Genomic DNA, 6,865 nt, shown 5'->3' on the forward strand with positions numbered 1-6,865 from the left:
TATAGCTACAGAGAAGCAGGAGAGTAAACACTGATTTAGAAGGAGCTGCAGCAAATATAATTATCTGGTGTTTGTATGCTCTGGGGTTTTGCTCTGTCTTGATGTTTTGTGGTTAACCCTCAGTGAACTTGTCTACACATTCCACAGTTTTTAGAAAATGCAGGCCATTCTTTGGACAATTCAAGACTAAAATATTTTTTCTTGTTGGAAATACTAGTATACTGTAATTTAGGAAAAGAGTACATGCTTTTGGTTCAGCTGTCTATATAGCAATCTCAAGGTCTTCCCTTCACTTGTGAACCCTCACTGAAGAGAGGAAGGATAAGCATTGAAGCTTGTTGATATTTGAAATGACTGAAAAGACACCAAGACTTCCCCAAAATCATTAATAATTGAGGCAGCTTGGGGGCACAGTGGTCAGAGTATTTGATTTGGAGTCAAAAAACTTGAATTCAAATTTTTCCCTAGTCACTTACTAACTGAAACCATGGGCAAGATTGCCCTTATTTCTGGCTGTCTTAGTTTTCTCATTTGTAAAATGACAATAAAAATATCATCTACCTCTAAGGGTTGTTGTGTTTCGTATAAAAAATAGTTTTATTTATTTATATGGTAACAGTTTTAGAGGTGCATTTTAAATCTTAAAACACAATAAAAATACTAGTGATGATGATGATGATGTGGTAGTGGTGATAAAAGATGACAATGACAATGATGATGATAATATTTAGGAAGATACATTAGAAATCATCCAACTAATCCTACCTGAAAAGCAAATTCCCTATAGAATAATTTTGACAAATGGTCATGTAGTCCCTGCTTATCTATATCTAGTGATAGGAAGCTTATTTTTTCCAAGATAACATATTATATTTTCAGAAAGTTCTTTTTTTTAAAGGAAGCATTTTCCTATATTGAGCCAATATCATTTGCTTTATGCTTCTTTCTTCTTCACTTCTGCCTCTTCTGGTACTTAGCCAGATAATCAAAATTTTATTTGCTAGAATTAATGGAGTTCTTTTCTCAATTGTAGCATACATTTCTTGAGAACCAGGCCCATTATACTTTCATACTTTTCCATGTCCTCTTTAACACCTAGCAGAGTTAGACAAACAAATGACATTTGTTGGCCAGATATAAATTGAGGTAAAAAGAATTGTTCTTATCTTTTTCAAAACTGTTTGTATGTGTCAACTGTGGCAGTGCCCAGATTAAACCATAAAATAAGTCTTCCTCTTTATCACTCTTGATTATTCCTTGAAAGAAGGAAAGAGTTGGGTGTGAGGTGAGGGGCAGAAACTGTAATATAATTTGTTTGTTGAGATGGCTAACTCATATTTGATTCTGCTAGTTATATATGTTATATATACATATATATATATATATGGGGTGGGGGGGAGAGAGAGAGAGAGAGAGAGAGAGAGAGAGAGAGAGCTTTTCATCTATTCTAGAATTGTAATAATTCCCCTTTGCAATTCTTTCCCCAAATGAAACTAGTTCAACTTTCTGAAACATATACACACATACATATGTGTGTGTATATATGCACATATACATATATGCTTTCTTCTCTGTCTATCCATTTGCAATTTGGTATTTGCCTCAATTGAAAACATATCCATCAAAGACCAAGGGAAAAGTTGTTATTGGAGCCTAGCCTAGCCTAGCTTGTAGTGGGCTGGAATCCATAGAGTCTGGGGCTCCCAGACCCAGCAGGGAAGGTGGGTGCATGCATGAGCTGATTTTAACTAAAAATAAACAAACGGCTTGTTTCCAACGCTGCTGAGACTTTCTTGGCATTTTTACATACTGACCTATATATTCCTGAGCCTCTGAAGCTAGGCCTGAATTCAACTATTAAGATTCAATTAATGATATTTTGACAGCCCCTAGGAATGGGCCAAGGGAGAAGAAGATTGTCCCAGATCCTCCTGACCAGCTCATGGCAAAGAATGGCCAAATTAAGATGATTTTTTGGCCGCCGCTGCCTCCTCCTCCTCCTCCTCCTCTCCTCCTCCTCCTCCTCTTCCTCCTCCTCACCATCACCACCATCCTCCTCCTCCCGCCGCCGCTCCTGCTCCCGCCGCTGCTGCTTGTCCCCCGTTCCCTTGGAGCGGACCCTCCTGGTGCCTCTGTTGTGAAGCGGCGGCTGAGGAGACCCCAGACTCGCCATGGCCGACGAGAAGCCGAAGGAAGGAGTCAAGGACTGAAAACAACGACCACATTAATTTGAAGGTGGCAGGGCAGGATGGTTCGGTGGTGCAATTTAAGATTAAGAGGCACACACCACTTAGTAAACTAATGAAAGCCTATTGTGAGCGACAGGGTTTGTCAATGAGGCAGATCAGATTCCGATTTGATGGGCAACCAATCAATGAAACAGACACACCTGCACAGTTGGAAATGGAGGGTGAAGATACAATTGATGTATTCCAGCAGCAGACAGGAGGTGTTTACTAAAAAGAGAACCTGCAACTGTACTCCAGAACTGTGCTCCCAAGGAAAACAATACATTCACAATTAGAAAACCAAGATTTGGTTCATCCACATCCTGACTAGTGAGTCAGTATAGTTTTCTCTTTGATTCCCTTTCCCCATTCCTTTATTGTACATAAAGTAACTGGTGTATGTGCACAGGCATAATGCGTATTTTTTTTTAAACTAAATGGCCGATGGTATGTTTTGATCAACTTCAAATGGAGATGGGGAGGGGAAAAACAAACTGGTTCTGTGAAAATATCCCTTTTCTCCATTAGTGGCATGCTCATTCAACTTTTATCTTTATATTCCAGTAAGTTATTTTGCTCTCACTGTTTAACAACAAAAAAAAAAAACCCACAAAAGAAATCCCTGCATACCTTGTTTGATTGGATAATTTCAATGTTTTTCTTTTATCATTGTAAAACCAAGGACGATTTTATAACTTTTTTGTACGTAGCTGTTACATGTAGGGCAATCTCTGTCTCTCAGCAGGGATAAATTACTATAAAGAATTGATCCTAGATAGTTTTCCCTTCCAAGTCAAACATCTTGTTGTTTAAATAAACTTCTTGTTTAAAATAAAAAAAAATTAAGATGATTTTTTTCCTGCTTGAGTACAGCTTCATGATTCAGATATATCACAAGCATATATAGTTCTAACATTCTAAGATCAACAGACATGGTCCGTGATTGTGCAAGAGTGGATCTCTGAGAGTGAGGCAAGATGAAAGACTGGATTTACTTTCTTGAGCAAAGTCTCTAACGATACAAATACATGAATCCTTAGTAGTACTAGATCACTCTCAATTGTTGAGTCTCTTGCAGATTTGCTTGGACAATTCTAAGCAGCAGGTAATCCAAAGGCAAATTATATTAGACTTTGCATTTCATTATTTTGATTTCTTTTATTACATTCACCTTCATAATAGAGAATATTAGCAAAATGTAACCTCCTTGAGGGTTTTTTTGTTTTGTGTTTGTATCCCCAACATCTGTACAATGGTAATTGTTCAGTAAAATTGAATTCAAATTTTCTTTTCCATTCATTTACACTGTTTGGTCATTACTCAACATATTAAGAGCATATATCCACCAAATGCCAGAACTTAGAAATCCTTTCACCATTTCCATCCAATGACTTTCTATCTCTGCCTACCACAATCCTTTATTGGTTCATGTTGAGACTTCCCCAGTCCATCTGGGATCCAGTCTATAAATTCTTGAATAACGTAAAGTTTTACATGATGACTGATCAGAAGTCTGTAAGAGGGAGCAGCTACGTGGCACAGTGGAGAGAGCACTGGCCCTGGAGTCAGGAGTACCTGAGTTCAAATCCAGCCTCAGACACTTAATAATTACCTAGCTGTGTGGCCTTGGGCAAGTCACTTAACCCCATTGCCTTGCAAAAACTAAAAAAGTCTGTAAGAGGGTTGGGAAACATGAAACTAAATAGTTTTCACATTTTAACAGAAGGCAATGTACCAGTTGGAGAGTTCAAGTGCTTCATGAGATTCAAAAGATCTTAAATAAAGACTCTAACACTTTGAGGAAATCTCCTGTGAAGGATTTACAGGTGGATATGGACAAAGATGAGATGACATAAATAAACTATGATTGGTAACTATGAGTATTCTCATCACAGAACCAGAAAAGTAATGTTGAAGATAAGTAATCCCCCAAGGGATAATTGAGAGTTAGCAGTTTGTCAAGAATGCCCTTTCTCAGTGGAAAGAAAATGTTCTTCAGAGCTCTCACCATACTGGTAAAGTTAAGTATATTTCTGACTAATATGTCTCAGTGGATTCCAGTTGCTAAATACACTGTAGAAAACTGTTAATATTATTGAAAAGAATAAGTAATTGAAGAAAAAAATACCTTTTGCACTGAAAACCAGTCAGACTTGTCTCCCTATAAGCACTGTCCTGAAAATTGATCTCACAGTCAACCACCTCTAAGCCCTCCCCCATCAGTCTCAGCCCTAGAAACAACTTCACCCAATCATATAAAGCCCCTTGAGAGTTCTAGTCTGTGTCCCCATTGACCATACTTTCCCTATGGCCTTGTTCCTTTGTTCGCCCTACCAGGCCACCTTAACTGAATGTGCAACTGGAGAACAAGTGTTCCTCTTGAGATGCTTCTGAATTCTAAGGCTTCTTGCCAAATTGCTTCCAAATCCTTTGTGCTAAAAGTCCATTATTTAAAAGGTCTTCCTCTCAGGAGGGAAGCTGATGGAGAGGGAAATTCTTGAATTTCCCTCTCTTTCCTGAGCTCTTGTGAAAAGGAGTATTCAGCAAGAAGATCTACCCTGGGTTACTTAACCTAGAGAAGACAAATATCCACTGCTCATTATGTGAAGGATCAGGACCCTCAAATGAAACTGTCTATGCATTCAGCCCTGACAACCAGCTCCTCTCACTTCATGGAAAGAGAGATGATAGGATTTAGAACAGAATGGAAATTCAGAGGTAAGCCTTCTTATTTTGAAGATGTGGTCTTTGAGGCCCAGAAGAAAGGAAATGACTTGCTAAAAATCACTCTGTGAATTAGTGGTGAAACCTAAACCTAAAGAACTCATATCTCCTGATTCCCATAGCAGGGCTCTTTCTGCTACACCAGGAAGTATCTCTGTGTTTCTTTCTATGCTTCTCCCATAATGCCTCCTGTAGGACCTTGCATAATAATATAATCCAATAAATTCTTATTAAAAGTAGGCAGTAGGTAAAGTATCATGCTAGATGCTGGGGACATAGAAACAAATGAAAAATTTGTCCCTGCTTTCAAAGATCTTACATTCTGCTGAAATAGTAGGTCTCTTAATCTGTATATAGCTAGATTCCCACCCTACCTACCTCCCCCACACCCCCTACCCCAGCTCTCTCCCCATCTCTCTACCTTCTTCTTTTTTTCTTTCCAGGACCAAAACCATAATCTTCTATCTTCTCCTTCCCTTGAGCTCCTTCATGAATACTTGAAATTTTTTCCCCTCTGGGCACATCTTTTTCACTCAGTTTTAAATGTTTCATCTGTCTTTATAGACAGCTTTAAGTAATGGCATTTACTAAAATCAGTATACTTACTGGTGATACAACTGGGAAGAAGTGAATATTTCCAGAGAAGAGATTTAAAAAAGAATAATACTTGGGTATTTTGTCAGTATATTCTCATGCTGGGGGCTCAACACTAACAAAAAGATAATGATAATTACAGATCCTTTTATACTACTTCCAAAAGTGCAGAAGGAATATTTATACCCATCTAAGCAATGTCAGTAATGGAGGGAAGGGCAAATAGTCCTGGTTGGATAAACCTGATCACCATACCACCCACCAAGGCTATGGTGTGGCAGCTATGGTGCTATGCATCATACAATTAAACCATATAAAAGCACAAATTTAACCATTAGCACTCCAAATGTAAGATCGTTTTCTAAGGAACCAAGGAGTTGACCTATTCTCAATCTTTAAATTCTCACTAAAAATTTAATGTGAATTCAAAGACAATAAAAAATATCATTTCATGAGATCCTTGATTATCTCATCTTGAACTACATATGAAGAAGTATTTGTAAAAAGACTACTATGACAATAATAGAAATAATAGGAAATAATGAAATTATGCAGAAGATGAGAAGGTAATAAAAAAATCTATTAAGAACTCAGTGTAGGGGCAGCTAGGTGGCGTAGTGGATAAAGCACCAGCCTTGGAGTCAGGAGTACCTGGGTTCAAATCCAGTCTCAGACACTTAATAATTCCTAGCTGTGTGGCCTTGGGCAAGCCACTTAACCCCATTTGCCTTGCAAAAACCTAAAAAAAAAAAAAAAAAAGAACTCAATGTGACTCAAAAATTAAACACAATTAAAAATATTAAACATAATTAATCATAAACACTAATACCTGGCAAGTTCAATGCAAGGAGACAATAGGGAAAATATGTTGCAAGACATAGTTTGGGGGTGGCTAGGTGGCTCAGTGGGCAGGCACTGGCCCTGGTGTCAGGAGTACCTGAGTTCAAATCTGACCTCAGACACTTAATAATTACCTAGTTGTGTGGCCTTGGGCAAACCACTTAACCCCATTGCCTTGCAAAAACTAAAAAAAACAAAAACAAAACCATAGTTCAGGAGTAAGAAATAAGAGAGGCCAATAGCTAATAGATTATACAGAATTTTCATATTTATATACTGTTAATGTTTTCTTTAAGAAAAGAGTTGGGAAGGGGCGGCTAGGTGGGGCAGTGGATAAAGCACCAGCCCTGGAGTCAGGAGTACCTGGGTTCAAATCCAGTGTCAGACACTTAATAATTACCTAGCTGTGTGGCCTTGGGCAAGCTACTTAACCCCATTTGCCTTGCAAAAATCCTAAAAAAAAAAAAAAAAAAAAAGAG

The 6,865-nt window shown here is 38.1% G+C and overlaps 1 pseudogene; it reads left to right on the forward strand.

The window, feature by feature from the left end:
• The first annotated feature begins 2,171 nt into the window (after positions 1 to 2,171).
• On the forward strand, positions 2,172 to 2,542 carry LOC141517074 (small ubiquitin-related modifier 2 pseudogene; annotated as a pseudogene).
• The last annotated feature ends 4,323 nt before the right edge of the window (positions 2,543 to 6,865 follow it).

Source organism: Macrotis lagotis, chromosome 1, assembly GCF_037893015.1.
Source record: "Macrotis lagotis isolate mMagLag1 chromosome 1, bilby.v1.9.chrom.fasta, whole genome shotgun sequence".
Lineage (NCBI taxonomy): Eukaryota > Metazoa > Chordata > Mammalia > Peramelemorphia > Peramelidae > Macrotis > Macrotis lagotis.